The 19,824-nt window shown below is 36.3% G+C and overlaps 1 protein-coding gene across 2 annotated transcripts in view; it reads right to left on the bottom strand.

Annotated features, from left to right (window-relative positions):
* The window catches only part of src (SRC proto-oncogene, non-receptor tyrosine kinase), a 46,075-nt gene extending 28,371 nt beyond the window's left edge, over positions 1-17,704 (bottom strand). The window contains exon 1 of one of the 2 annotated variants that reach the window (XM_089124700.1): positions 17,496-17,704. The gene's annotated coding sequence lies outside the window, so the exon portion shown is untranslated. The remainder of the gene's footprint in view (positions 1-17,495) is intronic. The other variant, XM_039652323.2, reaches the window with a different exon arrangement.
* Between the last annotated feature and the right edge of the window lie 2,120 nt (positions 17,705-19,824).

Below are 19,824 nucleotides of genomic sequence, written 5' to 3'. Positions count from 1 at the left end.
GGTAGGTTTGCATAACCACTGTGTATGAGTGATGGATGTAAGGGATCAAATTCAGCCACTTTTTAATTAAAAGTACGGATGATTATATCATTTAGTAGTAGTACCAAAATGAAAATTCTGCAATCAATTTACTTACATGCCATTATTTAAAAACCTCCCAGATCATCCTTTTTCAGTAAAATACGCAAAATAGGGTTTTTGAAAAATGTTAATTTTTATAATTTTGAAAAATTATAAATGTTGCATAGGCAACTAACTGAGATAAACTACTAAAATGACTAAAACTGAAATAAAAATAAATTAAACCTATATTATATTGAATAAAAAACTAATTAAAATGGCAAAAGCACATAATAAAATGGCTAAATTAAATCAAATTAAATACATTTAAATTTATATATAAATTAAATAAATCTTTTAATTAAATTCATATATGATATATTCAAAATATGAATACTATGATCGTACATAAATAATATTAAAATAACAGTGGCTAACTTCGGTTACTGAAAAATATAATTATCTGCTTAGCATGTATCAGACAGAATTTTTATTTCTTGCATCCCTAATAAATGCCTTAAATATAAAAAATAACTAGTTTTTTTTATTAGTGCTCCTTGCCTATGCGAACCATGTCCTAATCCTTACCATACCATAGTAATGACTGTTTCCATACAGGTTTTCTGAATCAACTTATTAGTCCACTTCAGATTACACTAGGACATGACAAAGTATTTAAACAAAGGGGGTAAAAAATGACATGCTTCAAAAGCACCAATTTCTAAAAACCTGTTATCACCCGTTAATCGGCTGCCAACACACATGAAATCATTTAAAGTGGAGCGGAAGAAATGTGGGCCACTCACTGTGAGGAGCGGAAGCGTGTGTGTGTGTAATCAGCCACGTGCGTCAGATCAAGTATGAGGCTTATATTCTACATGCTGAAGCCAGCGCACCGACAGCATATATTAATACATTTGCAAGTAAATTAATCAGTTTCTGTCGCTCATTTCCTCACTGTCCTTCCCTAAACCTAAAGCCGCGAAACAACTCTCTGCATAGAGGAATCACCCATCCATATGTGTATTCGAACACCACATTATTGCTTCTGAATCAGCTTTCCATGCAAGTGCAAAGTGCAAAATCTAAATTACAGATTGGCAAAGCTAAATTCATGTGTGTAATGGTCATTTTATTTTCTACAACAGATGCAATGAAGCCATACATCATCAGTAGACCAAAATCAAAGTATAATGCCATCAAGCTGGGAATCTCTTTTTGTGCACATAAAGATGCAGGCAAACACTGTAGCATTTTGTTTCTGGTTTACAATGCGATCATTATTATTATTTTTTCAATCTCAAATGGCATACGTGGAATAAAGAAACTGGGAGTGCCTCTCATTCTCCTCTGCTGATCTTGGCAACCTTTGCATTCACAAACCTTTTATTTGAAGAAGAAAAGACTGATGTAATTTCACTGATCTGGTTGAACACAGTCGAATAACATGTATTTCAACTGCTAAAAGCTATATTTGCCTGATCAAATTAAGGGTTAAAAAGGAAAACATTGCACGGAGGTAAATCCAATAATCCAGGAAAAATATTTTCATGTTAATTCCCAGAATGCCCACAGGCTGTAATCTCTCTGACCAGTGAAAGGATCATTAGATACAAATCACTGCATTACTAGCCAAAGCATTATTATTACTGGGCATTATGAAAGTATAATGCAGGACAAAGATACACATTTGCTATCGATGGGCACTGCTTTATCAGTTCTGAGAATACTTCTCAGAATACTTCTCAGAAAAAAAAAAAAAAAAAATCACAGTGGGACACAAGTTATAGTCTTAAAATATATAACCTACATTATTAATAGTTATTTTTGTACAGAAAAGCCTGGATTTCTCAGTATTTTTCCAACTTATTTTTCAAGACTGAGCCATGAACCAACAGAATTTATATTATATAATATATATATTTATATATATATATATATTGTTATTTGAGGTCATTATTGTATTAGAAATGTGAAATTATGTTTGAATTTGGAGCTTTCTAGACTGAGAAAAGCTAGAAAATGTATTTTTGGCTTATGTGGATGAAGACAACTCCCAGAATGCACTTGCTTCGCTGCCCTAGGAGGCCACGCCTACCGGTAACAGAGCGCAGTAGTTAAACAACAAGTCTAGGCTACTAGTGAGTCTCCGTGACGAGTCTGCCCGAAAATGTGTTTCAAGATCGCCCAAAATGTCCGGGATTGGGCTTTTGCGTTCCACAGTCGCCATTCATCATGTTTACTGTGGCGAGCGGGACGAGTGAGGGCCGCGGGAGAACGGCGCGAGGCCGGTGGCGTGATTACCAATGCGCGACACCTGTGAGACTCACCGGTCTCATATCTCTCACGGAGGAGCGGGAATTTTCTTAGCAATGTTAAAACGCACATCAACCGCTCACTTGTTTAGCGTTCATGTAAACACTACATTCAGATTCACCAACGGAATGAATTCAGTTAGATTGAAACAAAAGCTGTGCATATAAACAATGAATGGCGACTGCAGAAAGCAAAAGCTGAACATCGACGGCCGGACATGTCCGGGAAAAAGAGGATGGTAACCACTACTACTCAGCTTTCTCCACAGAACAAGAGCCTGCTAGCTTAGCTTACAAACAAAGATGGCCGACACTATGTATTCATTCTGAGAGTGAGATCCCACCGTCTATGAGTGGGTTGAGAACATGCGGGACAGACCCTACTACTGACTGTAGTCTTTAGCCTCTGGCCAAAAAATCCTACGACAACACAAAATGATGATTTTTGAGGATTTTTTCCAGACAAAAAAATACATAAATCTTTAGTCTCAGGGGGATATGAGGGTGGAAAGCATAAATACTACAGGTTTTCTACTAATACAAAGCTTAATGCTAAATGCTGACCCAGATAGCAAACTGACATTGAATCAACGTGGAAATATGACGTCGAAACAACGTTGATCTAACATTGTTTTGCTCATCGAATTAACGTTGAACCAACGTCAGACGCGTCATTCTTTCAAAACTAACGGAAAATCAACTTGAAATCAACGCGTTGTTTCAACGTTATGAAAGCAAACCAATTTTCGATTTTCATTTAGCTTTGAAGAATGCTGCGTCTGATGTTGGTTCAACGTTAATTCGATGAGCAAAATCAACGTTGTTTCAATGTCATGAGAGACGTCGTTTCCACATTGATTCAATGTCAGTTTGCTGTCTGGGGAAGTATATCTTTAAAAATCAATTCCCCTCTGAAGAAAATGAACAGGATTTTTACTTCTGGAACCCGAATGCTGATCTTCACAAACAACTTTTCAAACAGACCTGTCCTGAACTCACGCTATTGGTTAAGACCAAATCTGAATTGTAAAACCCCTCAAACAATATGAAAATGCCATACAGAATTATGAATTTTTACAACTTTTTCATCTTTTGCACATTAAAAAGAAAGCATTTTTACAACAGCAACTTTAACAGATCATGGGAATAATGAATATCTCATATTGCACATGTTTGTATTAGATAAGACATTGCTCAGGGCTGGCGTTCTCCGTTCTGGAATGCAAATACAGAAGTTGCATTTATATTTTCTAATAGAGGGTGAAAAGTGCACATCTTTAGAGTCTGGAACTCAGGAGGCGCTGCAGGCCAAATCAGACACCGTCTTCCTGATTTAGCTTAGGGCAATCTACATTCGATCATCCACTTTACACTGCAACATTCACTACACTGAATTTAACCGGCATGCAAATTAGTCCAGATGAGCTGACTCTAAAATGTTCGGAAACACCATGTACCTGCCTTTGAATAATGTCCCCCATATCTAATAAATCTGTGCAGCATTATTGCTGATTTGCATGAAAGGTGTGGCAGGATTACACATCACAAAGGCACATGCATGAATAAACAGGGCTTTGCCAGCATAGATTCCTCTGCGTTTTATTTGTTACGCCGCAACAGGTCATGCATTTTCAAGGTTTCAGTTTAAAACAAGCAGCAAACTTGAACTGGAGGCTAACTGCAACCTTGCAGATGATTCATGCCTACCAAACTTATCATTCATTGTCCAGCTGTCTTGTTACTAGATGACACGAAAGCGCTGTGGAATTCATGCTGAAAGTAAGAAGCCTGTGTAAAAATAAAACCTGCTTCATAACAACCATTTTCTTGGCTACAGAGAGCTCACGAAGAGGTGTTAGTGTGTGTGCACAGTGTAAACATATCACATTCTCTAAACTCTGAGCCAAAATATCTTGAGAACTGCAGGCCATCTCAAACTTCATGATAAAGCTCAGTTCTTGAGGGAATCTCACGAAACTGGTTAAGAAATGTCCTGAAGCAAAAATTAAACCTTAAAAAAATGTTTTTGTTACACTAAAGGGATCATTCACCCAAAAATGAGCATGCTGTAATTACTTACTCATCCTCAAGTTGTTCCTAATTGAAAACAAATTAAGATATTTTAAAGAAAGTCACAAATATTCTTCAAAATATCTTATTTTGTGTTCAACAGAAGAAAGAAACTCAAGTTTAGAACAACTTTAGTGTGAGTAAATGACGACTTTTCGTTTTTGGGGTGAACTATCCTTTACGTAAAAGAAATGTGGAAAAAAAAATTGAAAAAAAAAAAATTCTATAAATTTCAGCTGTTTGCCAAGGCAGCATTTCACATTTTTATTACATTTAACTTGATGTACTAAAATAACAAACTGAAATAAAAATTTTCAAACATAAATTGGGTAAAATCATTCCAAATATATATATATATATATATATATGAAGAGTTCAGATGCAAAAGCCTCTAAGTGCCATTTGAAATTTTCTTCTTTAATGATGATTTTTGTCAAACTTGTATATTTAAGTTCAGTAATTTCACTTAAATAACAATTAATAGGTAATTATCATTGCCATTTAAGTGAAATTACTGAACTTAAATATACAAGCTTGATAAAAATCATCATTAAAGAAGAAAATTTCAAATGGCACTTAGAGGCTTTTGCATCTGAACTCTTCATATATAAATACAATTATGTCTTAATAATTTTTTAACTAAATAATTAACTAAAGTTTCCATCTTAAAACACTTTTTATTTCCACCAGAGACAAAACTACAGAGATTTGAAAAGAAATCAGGCAGAAAAACTGTAAAACCTATTGACTTTAAAAAAAATTGGATATGTCCTGCCCAAACTTCCTATTTCAGAGAACTTACCAAGATAATATTTTCTGAACTTAAGAAATTTCATAACAATTTTCAGATTTTCTGACATTTTCATAAACATTAAACAGTCGCATTTCAGTAATGAGAATGTAAGCAAAAAATGTTTTGCTTAATTGTCATGAAAAAAAAAAAAAACCCAGCGCCTGCTTATTTTATGCAAAATATGCATTTATTTTCAAGGTTAAACCTAGAGACAGATAAATTAAAATGACCTGTAAGCCCCGAAAAACCAACAAATATTAATCGGCACCGAACAAACATTGCGTTATGGCTGAAATCCATTCCAGTACCTGTAATTAACAAAGCAGGGTTTTTGCATTTTGCATTCAGCGTTCTCGATCCTACAGCAACGCCAGTGAGTCACACTCCTACAGTCTCCTGCTGTCATCTGTAAACAATCAAGCACGCTTCTTTCCTGCATCTAAATATGGGCATGGTGTGTGTTGCAAGGGAACAGAGATCTGCGGTCAAGAGTATTAAAGAGAAACAAGGGCGTCTGGGGGGATGTGTGTGTGTGAGAGAGTGGAAGAGATACAAGGATCCTTTGGGCTTTATCTTTCCCCTGAAGATTTCCTTCATGAAAAAAGAAAGATGCATCCATTTCTTTCACGTCAGCCAACATGTGGACAAAGCTACCCTTTCAAAAATTACAGATTTTTTCGACTCTATCGGCCTTTCTCACGTTTTCTCTTTTTCTGCGGCACCCCCTGGAGAAGATACCACAGCCGAAGAGAACGAGCTTGCAGATTAAAATATCTGGCGGCACATTATGAGAGATAAGCGTTACCTCTAAGTCTAAGCCCTTCTGAGGAAGAGGGACTCTTTGATGTGGAACTCGTAGATGACTCTCTTTGCATCTTTCTGTTCAGGCCATTTTGTCATTTCATGAAAATCGTTACTGATTTATGGTCAATAGCTTCTGATTTGCTTGAATTCCCAATGATTTAGTGCTCCTATTTTCCTTTGCAAGATGTGAAAGTTAAAGAAATGGGTCATTTTTGCATAGAACTACTTAAAAAGCCCAAATATGAAATGTGCCCATTTTCTGCAGAGATTGTGGAGGGAAATTTATGAAATTCTGCTGAACGGATTCATAAAAGGTAGTCCACCCCACATGCATAAAAACAAATCTCATTCCTAATTTTGAATATTTAGACTTGGTGTCATGATCATTCACGTGGCATGCGAGAACCAATGTTTCTTGAGCAGCAAATCAGCATATTAGAATGATTTCTGAAGGATCATGTGACACTGAACACGAGAATGAAGCTCATTGGTTCTCGCACGTCAAGCGAACATGCTTAAGCTTCCTTTTATCATATCTGATGATTGAGTTGATCAATGTTTATATGTGATTAAAAGCTGTTCATCATATAAAACGATCGTGTCTCTTCAGAAAATTTGGACTAAACCATTCAATTCATTTGAATTAGTTTTGCAATCTCTTTATGAACGTTTTGAAGAGTCAAAGTGGCAGTTACATAGCAGTCGAAAATCTTACGGAAGAAGAACGAAAGTCTTACGGGTTTGGAACGGCATGAGGGCGAGTTCTAATAATAAACTAATTGTGATTTTTGGGTGAACTATTCCGTTACAGGGGCCTTCTTTCAAAAACTATAGTGTGTGTTCACCATATTGGCTGATCACTCATCTCTGTAGTGGTTCAGGAATGCAGGCGCATTAAGAAACAAGTCCTGACATCTCTTCATCTCTCACACACCCAGAGCAGGTTGAAGTCACAGAGATGAGCCCATAAGGCACACATTCCCTGCTTGTTAACGGTCTCCTCCGCCTTCCTTTGAGTTAGGAATGTCTTCCCTATTGGCAAGCAAGAATGTGCTTTACAATATGAGTGTGTAAAGCCAAATGTCTCAAGAAGCGTAAAACCAATGTATTCACAACGTGTAAGCTATTTTCTGTGAATGTGCGAGATTCATTAACCACCATATAAAAATGACTTGAAGAATCACAAAGTTGTATTTGTGCTACAATAACGTGATAGATACCAGTTCGCAATATCAAGTAGCGTTCCGGACTGTTTTTGTAAAGCTAAAACAACTGAAATTGGCTGACAATTTAAGTTGATTCAATTAAATTGAAGCCTCGTACATTTAATTTAAAGATGGCCGCTCTTAATTTTACAAAATAATAGATAACAACAGTAAACGTTTGGACGCCTTGCTCTGTTCTGTGATGCGCATTTGTGACTCTCCTGTTCGAACTCGTTTATCAAAATGAACGAATCTTTTTTCGTGTCATTTGGGTCATTCAACGAACGAAATGAACGCATTGACTTGGAAAAAGATTCGTTCATTTTGATGAACGAGTTCGAACAGGAGAGTCACACAAAACAGAGCAAGGCGACCATTTGAGCTTATAAAACTTAAACTTTGTTATTTGTTTCGCTTGATAAGACCCTTATTCATCGTCTGGTGTCGTTTAAAGCCCTTTGAACAGTTTTTCAACAGTCTTTTGGACCTTGAACCGTTTGGTTCCCATTAAATCCTGGAATGTTTTCATCAAAAACCTTAATTTCTTTTCGACTGAAGAAAGAATGACATGGACATCTTGAATGACATGGGGGTGTGTAAATTATCAGCAAAAGTCTTGAACTACTCCTTTATGTATTTCACCATTGGTGACAGAATGGAGAAAAAAACAACAACCTTGAACTGAATTGAGCTAAATAATGACACTATTATCTTCTGTAGAACCGCTTTAAAGCTGCTGAAATGTAATTTGTTTCATAAACGATGAATTTTACAACTTTAACAATGTTAATTTTTATTCATGTGAAGCTGCTTTGAAACAATCTGTATTTATTAAAGCGCTATATAAATGCTTTCGGCACTGTACTTCTGTGGTTGGGTCTATATCTGCCTCTTCATGTCTTCAGTGATTTTGCCTTTCTAGTCACATTCTGCAAGCAAGTCAGGGCACGACCCAACGGTACAGCGAACACTCAGAATCAGCTGATTCCTCATCACTTGGACAAAAAGACTGGCTTCCACATTCGGTCACCTTTGAACTTCCTCTGGAAATTAAGAGAGGAAATAGACACGGCTAAAGAAAGAACGCGAGCATGGTGATGTGCAACAAAACAACAGCCAAGGATAAATCAGAGCGCCAATCAAATGCCCTGTAGATGACCCGTGATTCATCCAGCCATCAAACATAACAGACTCCGACCCTCCACATTTCCATAACAGACTTCAGAAGTGATTTCCATTACAGCTCACACTACTGTTGAAATATTCAAATGGCACTGCCAGTCACCACCAAAAAAAGACCTTCCTTTGAAATGAACACGCTCTCGCATTTAAAGGGGAATTCCACCGTGGTCTGCCGCACATGATTCAGAATAGTTTTTAGGTTTGTCTTTTAAATCAGGATGCCAAAAAGCATTTTCCTTCAGGACTAGGAGATAATGAGAGAACCTCTTTAATATTCATGCACAAATTAATATTAAGTAGACTGTGAACTGAGTGAACCTAGCCCTAGCATTTTCCCTTGTGTCTCCTGAAATCCCAGATGAAACGAAAACCTACAACAACTTCATCTCTACATAAAACATCCCCCAAGCGTACTCGGTTGTTCACATGCACAATTGAGACATGCACTATTTTTCTGTGCTGAATGATGTGGGCGTATGAACGCGAGACAACAGCCCTCACCAACCTCCAAGGGATCTTAGGACGAATCAATGATTTTTAGTATTCCTGTCATGATGCATAATGCATATCACAAAGTTTGCTGCCAAAACTTTTATAAAATCATTTCTTATAGTGATGACAGACTCAATTCAAATACAAAACAAAATAATCCACCGATTTTAGCAGCTTTGCAATGGATAATGGACATTTTTTTTTATGTACAATAAATGTAATTTCACCTGTTGCAATTACAGGCCACTTCCTTTAAATGCAAAGTAAATAAATTGCAGATTTCTGGCTAAACATGCGAGGAAAGGTTTTAATAAAGCAAGCAAGTAAAGGAAATAGTTTCTCAATGGATGCTAGGGCTGGGTATTGAGACAAATTTCACAATTCGATTCGATTTCGATTCACAAGCTTGCAATTCGATTCGATTTCGATTCACAAGCTTGCAATTCGATTCGATTTCAATTACGATTCGATTCGATTCAATATCGATTATTTTGGATATCAGTTACAATAAATGGCAATTTTTCTCAAGGGAATCAAATCTCTTAAATGCTGTAAACTATGGTCTATATATAGTCTAGTTGTAGCCTACTAGGCTTCATTAGCCTAATATGAAGGTAATAATTAACTATACAAACACTTAAATTACACTTTTATTTATTTTTATAATAAGAAGATTATATGAAATATAAACATTTAAATGGTGGCTGTCATAAAAACTTGCCAGATTTATTCAAATATGCATTAAATATTGAAGAACACTAACGAGTGTGGACTAACGAGTTTTTCTGAGGTAAATATGACGATACATGACATTGATTACAAGCTGTTTAATTGACGTCTTTCCACGGTTGAAACGCAGATTGAGCGAATCAATGTGACATGATACGGATTTAGATAAGTTATACTCGATCTTTTAACACACTTTCAGATGCTCATTCATGTTTATTTCGCGCTGTGACTGGTATTATTAAGCCGGAAGAGAGATCAGCGCTGCTGCTTCTCTGGAGCTGCGCCAGAGCGATCTCACGCCACAGCGCCAAACGCCAAAACGCTGTTTATGTTTTTTAATCTCTAAAGGAAATGGACGTAATTTGAAAATTGAGACTTTGTTTCATATCAATAGTAACAAGAGACAAAGATTATTGCGATTTGTTGGATACGCGCAGCCGCGATACAACGTCTCATTCATTCAAATGAAACAACAGGATGACTAATCGATTCTTGAGATTTAAGAATCGATATCGGTTTGTAAAAATGAGAATCGATTAATATCGAGAAATCGATATTTATTATCCAGCCCTAATGGATGCCAGGCTTGATTTGCAGCGAGTGCGATATAGAAGTGCAGTGCGTTTAATAAGGTTTTCAATGGTTTAGCCAACAAAACACTGTAAAAATGTTGTTCCAAAATGAAAAAAATTGGACTGGAATCTGCAAACGTTCTGGAAGGAAATTCTGCAGATTTAAATATGGTAAATCATTGGTTTTCTGTGGATAGATATAGTTAAAGGCATGTGTGAAAGCCATTCAAATGGTGCTCAACTTTATGCATGTGCAGATAAGCATGTGGGTCTGGCCATAACCTTTGACCTTGCAAAGACTGAAAATCTATCCTTCACATCCAGTTTGAAATAAAATTAAATAAATAGTTTAAACCTCACTAAAGGTCTATAATATCGGTTTTCACTTCGCTAAAATGTCAAGCCATGACTCATTAGATAAGCTATGTTTGAGATCCAGAGAAAACAAAAGGTAGAAATTCAATAAACAGCTTTCAGATATTATTTGGATGGGTGCACAAAGCCTGTTTAAACAGCCATATCAATGGCTGAGTGGCACTTTATAATCATATAGTCCTAGTTAATAATAAAAATCCCATCCTTCCTTGTTTTCCCGCCACTAAACGGAAGGAGAGAACAGAGGGAGGATTGAAAGGAGACGTGACGCATCTGTGGCCTCGCTCGCAGGGTTGACAGGAAGTGGCCCTGAACTCCGCGTGGACACAGTAACGCTGTGTTCCCCCGAACGGACCACCACCACGTTCTCCATTCAAATGACATCAGATGTGGACAGATGGGCCCACAGTGGTGAGAGTTCGGAAGGGTCATCCACTTCAAACTCTTTCCTGTGACCAAAAACGGGGCTCTGACACCGAGTGACGGTTAATGACTCTCATGAATTGATTAAAAGGATGCTTTTGCATTTACAAGACATCCTGCAAAGTATGGGTCATTCATCCCACAATCGACCAGTTTCAAGCTCAATGGCAGTCCAACAGCTCACGTGAAGTAGGGCTGGGTATTGAGACAAATTTCACAATTCGATTCGATTTCGATTCACAAGCTTGCAATTCGATTCGATTCGATTCAATATCGATTATTTTGGATATCAGTTACAACAAATGCCAATTTTTCTCAAGGGAATCAAATCTCTTAACTAATGCTGTAAACTGTAGGAGTCTAGTTGTAGCCTACTAGGGTTCATTAGCCTAATATGAAGGTAATAATGAATGAATCACTTAAATTACACTTTTATTTATTTTTATAATAGGAAGATTATATGAAATATAAACATTTAAATGGTGGCTGTCATAAAAACTTGCCAGATTTATTCAAATATGCATTACATATTGAAGAACATTAAGATTATAATACATATGTAATATGGTGTATATATTTAGCAAAATGCTCCTCTCTACAGTTATTTTCTCTAGCTGACTAACGAGTTTATGTGGGTTTTCTGAGGTAAATATGACGATGAAATTGATTACAAGCTGTTAACTGACGTTTTTCCACGGTTGAAACGCTGATTGAGCGAATCAATGTGACATGATACGGATTTCTATAATGTACTCTATCTTTTAACACGCTTTCAGATGCTCATTCATGTTTATTTCGCGCTGTAACTGGTATTATTTACCCGGAAGAGAGATCAGCGCTGCTGCTTCTCTGGAGCTGCGCCAGAGCGATCTCACGCCACAGCGCCAAAACTCTATTCATGTTTTTGAATTTCTAAAGAAAATGGACGTAATTTGAAAATTGAGAGTTTGTTTCATATCACTAGTAGCCTAACAAAGGACAAAGATTATTGCGATTTTTTTGGATGCGCGCAGCCGCGATACAATGTCCCATTCATTCAAATGAAACAGGATGACTAATCGATTCTTGAGACTTAAGAATCGATATCGGTTCGTAAAAATGAGAGTCGATTAATATCGAGAAATCGATATTTATTATCCAGCCCTAACGTTAAGCAAGGAAAACCAGTCTCGGAGAAGCTCCAAGTTAATCTCCTTAAAATGAGTCATTGCAGCCGCCAAAGCTTTGGAAGAAATGCAATACCTTCAGTGGCAATTACTGTCAGAGCGCAAATAATTGAAACATGTTGGACTATATATAAACATGCAAATGCTCTTGATGGAGAATTAAGCTCCATCAATGGTCGCTGTCGCTTCATATTCTGAAAACTACACGAAGTTTGAAAGCTTCTGATTTTGATTACAAAATCAAAAAGCAAACAATTATTCTAACAGAAAAAGCTAAAAAAAAATGTTTACAAATTCGTGCAATGGTCCTTGAGAAGTGGTAGGCCTACCAATTAGATGCATAAGTGGGACAGAGCTACAGAACGTGGATAGGCAGCTACACACAACAACTGAAGTTAGCCGTCTGCTGCATTAAAAATTGAACAAGATCTGCGGGTGGCCACAGCAAATCTCGCTGTATTCTCCAAACCCAGAGAGGCCGATAGCGTGACCATTAAAAATGCAAATTTTGCTGCCAAATCACACAAAACGAGGAGCTTGTTAAATCACGTGTGAACGGTTTTTATACAGATAAAAGACAAGGTGACGGAGCGTCCTGTAATATCCACAACACCACACTCATGCATCAGCAGATGTTTCTAAATATAAAATTAATTAATTAATTAAAGAAATAATATATTTTATTTGTACATTTTATACTTCTACATCAAAGAGCGATATTGTTTATATTGTGATATTATTTTACAATGCAATATTTTTAATGACAATTAAGCACATAAAACACAGAAAGCAGTTTTACAAATGAGAAAATAAGAAAAAAAAGAAATCAGAATACATGAAGGCAATGCAACAAATACGATTCTGCATACATGAAACAATATTTTTTTTGCATTACAGTTATATAAATGAGAAATGAGCTTAACCGTCATGATATACAGTACAATATGGATGATTCTATAATTTTTTTTAAATTATTTGTAACTGTTACTCAATGTCATGGATCACAATTACACAATTAGATGAGATTACAATATAATATTTTCTGTAAAAAGTGTCATTAAATAGCTGATAATCATGAATTGGTACTATTTTTTTTCCATCATGTATCATTGTGTAATCAAAATGTTTTATTTTACTTGTCTTTTAGTAAGATTAATTTTATTTATACAAGCCCGAAATAGTCATTTTCTTAATTCTACAACATTAAATGGTTTAAAAGCAATGTTTTATCTTATAAAAACGTGTAAATCTTGCATCAATTCTGTTACCGTACCATCCTTTACCTTTAAACTGGTGGAATCATTTCTCACAACTGTAAGATATAGGAAATGATGTCACTTTCCCTCATGGATAAGATCTGAAGCAATGAAAGGTGTGTGTCCTCTCTCTGATAAAATATTTTAACCTTGAAAGTTATTTAGTGAAATACCACAATATCAAAAGGAAAACAGAATTGATCACTGCTCACACAGTGGGATCTTTAAAAGTATTTTAATCATGATTTTATTAGTGCCATGTGCTCCTAGCATTTAAGCTAGCAAGTATGGTTTTTGGGCTAAAAGTTTAAAATGGTCAACTCTGTTACTGGTATTTCTACACACTGACTCATTTGTCTGTAACAGAGTTGACAAACAATACTATAAATAAATAACTTTAAAAATTAAAAAAGAAGAAAGTAACTTGTTTTTGACAAGCACTGAATGATTAAAATTAAATATGTTTTCAAAAAGGTACTGGAAATAATTTCAGTTTTGTTTTTTTTTACTTTTTGAAATGCAAAATGGATATCCAATTATATATATAGTCGACATTTTAGGATATTTATGATTTACCAAATATTTTTCAGTAATTCATGAAAGTACTCCTTATACTCTATTGCATTTTTTTACTCAGTGGCTCCAGTGATATAATTTGGTCAAGCGGTTTCCCAAAATGTGGGATCCCGGATCATGCCTCCTACAATCACTCGTTCACATAATAGCATTTCTAAAGATGAAGCCACTTTTCATTACATGCCAATTCTCAAAGCCAGTCAACAGAAACAAGTGTGTCATTCATAACGCAGCCCAAAGCTGAGTGTATCACTCCTCACAGACAGAGGGTCCCAGTGAAGGGAGGACAAAGGCCCCACTGCGTCGGCACGTTACCAATTAACAGGAATTTTGCCTTAAAAAGCTGCTTTTCCAATGATCTCATTTGGAGCAGACTTAAACTTTCACGGCTTTCATTGAAAGGCATTCGCAGAATTCCGAAAAGCATTAAAGCCACTTCATCACGGGACCCGGGACCCCTCTTCGAGAGCCCTCGATGGTGTCATGAGCACTTCTAATTAAGAGCATCAGTCCCTCCTCATGAAAGAACCATTAACAGCCACGGGCAATGCAGAGAAACAACAGATGAACACAGATGCAATAGCTAATTGCTCCAAATCACTAAGGGACAAACGGCTCATCGGAATAAACATAGCACTCCAAAAAAGATTTGGGGGATACCTTGAAGTTATCAGATGGAGTCTCGGTTCTGAAGTGCAACTCTGAGTCTCGTGTTAAGCCAGGTTCACATTGTACTATTTTATATTTCTCTGATCTTCGACCAAAGTCTTTAATCACTAGTTTGACCACGACGATCAAATTTGAGCTCAGATGAAATTCTGGCAGTGCAACTTCTCCTTTGACAACCGTCAAGTCAAAAACCAATAGGAGTGCAGAACCTGATGATGCAATTAGTGAGACAACAACAAACCTACACTTGCTCCACACACATCTTCTAAGCCATGATCAAAATTACATGCTAGAGATTGTTTTTGTTTGCCAGACACCATTTCAATCTAGGGCTGTGTAACGATTAATCGCATGCAAAATAAAAGTTTGTTTTCACATAATATATGTGTGCGTAGTGTGTATAATTATTTTGTATAGATAAATACACACACATGCATGTATATATTTAAGAAATATTTGCATGTATATACTTTATATATATTTATACAAAATTAATATTATACCTAAATCAGGGCTGTCAAACGATTAATCGCGATTAATCACATCTATAATAAAAGTTTGTGTTTACATAATATATGTGGGTGCACTGTGTATAATTATACACACACATGCATGTATATTTAGGAAAAAAATTATCATATAAAATATGTATATTTAATATAAATTATATATAAATTTATATACAGTAAATACATGAACATATTTCTTAAATATAAACAAGCATGTGTGTGTATAATTATACACAGTGCACCCACATATTGTATGTTAACACAAACTTTTATTTTGGATGCGATTAATCGCGATTTATTGTTTGACAGCCCTGACATAAATATAAATATTTGATATATTACACATTTTTCTTTAATATATACATGCATATGTATATATATACAAAATAATTATACACACTACACACACATATATTATGCAAACACAAACTTTTATTTTGGATGCGATTAATCGCGATTAATCATTTCACAGCCCTAATTAAAAGTATCCAACACTGTTTATACTACAGACATGGCGGAAGATAAAATGAAAGAAAAAAAAAAAAACACAGTTGCACTGTGAATCCACTCTGCTAAACCCTAGAATTAACATTGACATTGAGACTGGCAAAGCGCCAGCGATAACCAGGATGTACAACAACAGAAGTGGAACTTATTAAAATGAAACAAAAGTCAACAGAGAAGGCAAAACCCAAAGATAAACATTAAATACGGCTGCTTTACAGTGAGCTGCATCGCTCAGATTCCAGACATTTGTGCTTTATTTCTCCCACCAAAGAAGACCTGAACGGTCAAAGTGAGGTTGATGATACTATCCAGCCCTTCACAGATTCAAACCAGGGTCGATTTGGTTAAACCTGCTCACTTTCACTTACCTAAGTGCATTTTGCCATGGAGAATGAGGAGGATGGGAAAACGAAACACTCTGAGGACAGCGAGTGTGGGCGAGGTCTTTCTAAGATGAGAAGTGGTAAACTAACAAATTATAGCTTAGTTCTATGCTCAAACTCTTCTGATATGATTTCCAAGGCTCTAAACCCATGATTTATAGTAGAGCACAAGGAATATGTCTTTAGAAATGTGTTGTAAAGCCCCTTACTGTAAAGAGCAATGTATGGAAAAGAAAACATGACTGGACTAGAGGACAATGCCATCTACAAGTCATAGAAAGGCTAAAAATGACCAACCTAATCTTATGAGAAAACTATTTTACGAGGTGGAGATTGCGCATTAATTTGCACTACATGATTCATGGAAACTTAAGATTTTTTGGGAAAAAGTAGGCGTGAAGGTCCACCCCTGAACCTCACCCTCATGCGTAACCAGATCACACAAAAAATTACAAACAAGAGAGTACAAATTAAAAAACAAATAGCCACCAATTCGTGATTATGGCCAAATCAGGTCATAGTTGGATTATGACCAAATCAGATTATGTTTTTCTTAACTTTAAAGATGTCCAAAATAGGAATCAAGCACAACTCATGCCTTATGGCAAACAGATTTGAGTCATCTTGAGTGGGAGAACCATAATCTCATACCACCAACAAAGCAGACGAGAACTTCTCTTTAGTTCACTGAAGACTGCCACTAGCTGACGAGCGATAGATAGATAGATAGATAGATAGATAGATAGATAGATAGATAGATAGATAGATAGATAGATAGATAGATAGATAGATAGATAGATAGATAGATAGATAGATAGATAGATAGATAGATAGATCTGCAACTGTAGAAACGATTGAAATTACTGACGTCTTTCTTCTCAGGAGAAACATCTGAGAAGCTCTTCATTTAATCTCAAAACTGACATAGAAGAAATTAACATAGTAGGCAGGCAGTCGGCACACAATCCAGGTGTGACGTAGGGCTACCAAAAAAAAAAAGAAAGAAAGACAAACCCAGACTAGTCCTTGACAGGACTTCAGGTAGTCATCTGAAACCGCTCACACACATTGTGATTGTTTGCAATATTCACACAAATTAATCAATAATCATAAGATTTGTAGGCTGTCTGATTAAAATGAAAAACCTCGCGATCATTTGTTATTGTTGAGACAATCAAAACAATCCATTTAACGTTAAACCGGTGGATCGGAGAAAAAAAATACCCGGATTTATAAACACGATAAGAAATATTGAGCTCGCACAAATTCATTTAAATCAATAAACCACACCTTTTATTTATTTTATCAACCGGAAATCAGGCTAAAATCACCTTCAGGTCTAGTATGTTCAATCTCAACGGTTAACAAAAAACATCTGATATAAAATAAGGCGTTCGTAGCCTACTCACCTTGTCGAGAACCACAAATGTGGTGTGAATAAAATCCTTTTGTTTTCTGGCTGCTCTGAATGACCTTTGATTGACTGTTTTCGGTCTATGAATGAACGAGGCTCAGCTTTCCATAGTCAATAGCCTAATGTTTTGCGGCTCTAACAGACGAAATGAAACGGAGAGTGAGCGCGTTCAGTGCGCGTTCATGACGGGGGTTGCCTGGGAACGCGCACAGCTGCACGAGTCATCTTCACGCCGGTAACAATTAATGTATCCCAACGTCACGATCAAACGCGATCCGGAATGATCGGATGCCTGCCTGGATAAGCAGTGCTTATTGCGTCCCTGAGAAACAGCACACGGCCGAAGGGGGAGTCAACCCCATGACACCCATGAGACGGTGGGAAAACTGAAGGCAGCTGGGAGGGCAGGGCGCTTGACGTGACACTGTTTTACTACGTTACACTTGACTAGTCTGCAACTGCAGAAGAGAGAGAGAGAGAGAGAGAGAGAGAGAGAGAGAGAGAGAGAGAGAGAGAGAGAGAGAGAGAGAGAGGAAGAGAGAGAGAGAGAGAGAGAGAGAGAGAGAGAGAGAGAGAGAGAGAGAGAGACTGGAATGGGGTTTATCATGACTCTGTAGAGAATATAAGGTAACTGGGCCACCTATTGCTGGATCTGGGGCACCCACAACGTCATTTTGAGATTGCTTGGTGCAAAAAATAAATAAAGAAAGAATAAAATGTTAAAATATGTATGTATGTATGAATGTATTTAAAAATATAAATGGAAATAAATTAATAAATAAATAAATATGGCGATCGCAAAAGCTTTTATTGACAAATATAAATATAGCTGGGGTTCAAGGTTGATGATTTGTTCCTGCAAAAAAACAACAAAAAACAAACAAACAAACAAAACAAAAAAAAAAAACTAAGTAAGCCGGTCAGGTGGTTTAAATGTATTTATCTCGTCTGTGGACAGTGTAGGACCATAAAATGTCCGTCCAATCATTGCATTCGTCCCGTTTGCAATTTTAAATTGTTTTTTTTTTTTGGGGAATTTTCGGCCTGTATCCAATGATTGGATGTCCTACCTGTCTGTCAACATATGTATTTTCATATGTGTGTTACAAGCTTTGGCAATATTGTAATATGTACAGTCATGCCGATAAAGCCATTTGAATTGTATTTTCATTCTATGAAAATAGCTATTTTCATTTTTTTTTGTATTTTCATTGTCATTTCATTCCATGTGCATGTACAGTTTCGCCTGAACCAAAACAATGAGCTTATGCTGCATTCCTAGCGTTTCTATAGAAACACTATCAACGCTGAAATGAATCTGCAGCAGTCAGATGGCACATGTCTTTAAGTTGTTTATGTTCATTATTATTGTAATATTGTATTAATTATTTGAGACTTGATGTAATTTAACACTGTCTCCTGATGCTTTGCAGGTGGGATCTTTCAAAGCTAAGCCATTGGTTAGACTGATGAACAAACACGCCCCCTTCACTGAACGAATCGGATTGTTTTGATATAAAAATGACTTACTTTTTGATCTAAAAGTGACTACTCATCGACTGAATGCGAATCGTGAGCGACTCGGTGAACCATCGGTTCAGTGAATGGTTCAAAGGTGGAGATACTCAATTGTCTCCACCTACTGGCGTAATGTGCAACATGCAACGAGTGTCACTGAACGAATCAAAATTTTACTTTTCGGAACCGATTTAAAAGATTTAAGCCACTGCGATGAATCAAAAAAAAAAAAAAAAAAAAATACCACCACTGGTGTAAAGACACTGGTAAAAACAGTCTTTTTAATACTTTTTAATAAAACACTAGTTCTAAGCTTTTAATAAGCAACACTTTCATTAAAAATATAATTATATACATTCAGAGCTCACTCTTTTTTAACCTCAGGCAAGTTTAGCCAGCATTTTCGTAAAGAAGAGGAATTCAGACATGTTCACATTCCTCATTGGATATTAGGAACCAGATTTGGGACTTTTTTTTAAAGAGCGCTTGCCATTTTCTATAACATGACAAGTCCCATCAGATATTGAAAGCCACATACCAGAAACTATAGCCTGGGGCTTATTCCTGCTGTCTTCCTCCATTTGCACATGGTATGCTTGTTTTACAGAAAATCCTAGTTTATATCCCAAGGATTTGCCAATGCTGCCCCCTGCTGGCGGTGACTGGTTGCTCTCTGAAAGGCTTTTGTTTCATGATGTCAACACTGTAATATTCAGCAACAAGGTTTGTAAGAAATAAGACCATACAAATATTACATTGCATTAAAATGAAATCAGGTTTATTCATGTTATGTGTTATTATTAATA

This window comes from Pimephales promelas, chromosome 20 (genome assembly GCF_988280905.1).
Source record: "Pimephales promelas chromosome 20, fPimPro1.hap1.1, whole genome shotgun sequence".
Lineage (NCBI taxonomy): Eukaryota > Metazoa > Chordata > Actinopteri > Cypriniformes > Leuciscidae > Pimephales > Pimephales promelas.
Note: the sequence above shows the minus strand (reverse complement) of the source record. Positions and strands in the feature narration are given on the sequence as shown.